Source organism: Chrysochloris asiatica, unplaced genomic scaffold (genome assembly GCF_000296735.1).
Source record: "Chrysochloris asiatica unplaced genomic scaffold, ChrAsi1.0 scaffold00017, whole genome shotgun sequence".
Classification (NCBI taxonomy): Eukaryota; Metazoa; Chordata; class Mammalia; order Afrosoricida; family Chrysochloridae; genus Chrysochloris; species Chrysochloris asiatica.
This window is the reverse complement of record NW_006408535.1, coordinates 32,263,875-32,264,858: the sequence shown is the minus strand read 5'-3', so window position 1 is coordinate 32,264,858 and position 984 is coordinate 32,263,875.

Genomic DNA, 984 nt, shown 5'->3' with positions numbered 1-984 from the left:
GGGGGGGGGAGGATAGTGTAGGGGGCAGGCTTGCAGGGTATACCCTTTGGTTGGCTGATGATGCATGGAGGGGATTGTAACCAGAGCAATGATACGATGTACGATAGAATGAAAGTAAAACTGAATGTAAAATGAAAGTAATGTTCTCCCATGTAAACTATCATATAATTCACAAAAAAACACTAAATAAAAAAATAAAAAAGTTATTGCCTGGATCTGAGATGGAGACAAAGATTTCACTGGGTTCTTCCAGTAGAACTGCATGGTTGTTGACAGATTAGATTCAAATGTGTTTAATGAACCGGATCCATTTGGTGAGCTTCTTGTTCCCCATCATTCTTTTCATTATGTAGATAGCATAACTGCAATATTTGTACCCTTAGATCTTTTTCATTGTTATATTTTATTGATACTCAGGTGATATTTTGATTTTTCATGATCATTCTGGAGTCTTTTCCAATATCTAATCTATAGTCCTGGTTTGGCACTGAAGGATAAGAACTGGATTGCAAGGTTGGTTTGAACCGCAGAGTAGGAAGTTCCAACTCATCAGTTGCCCCTCGGAAATCCTATAGAGAGTTGCTATGAGTCAGAACTGACTAGATGGCACTTAACAACAACAACAATCCAAATAGAAAGCCTGCCATCATGCCTTTCCTTACTTCCTCTTAAGTGCTCTGCTTCACTGATAGAGAAAAAGAAAAAGTGGAGAAATCAGGGAAGGAGAAGAGAGAAAAAGAGGTACGAGGAGAAGAGAGAAGAATGTTGGTTAGACTTGGGAGTTGAGTAATTATTAGAATACAAGTGTGTGTGTGCCTGAATGTGTATCATAGATTGAATTATATGTCCCCAAAATATCTGTTGCCCCTCTGTATACAGGGTTGATAGGGACAGGCAACTTGGACACTGGCTACCTAAAATTAGTGCGCAAGAAAAGCATGAAGTGACTGGCATACATGTTTTCAAGAGGGAGTTTAGTTTAAG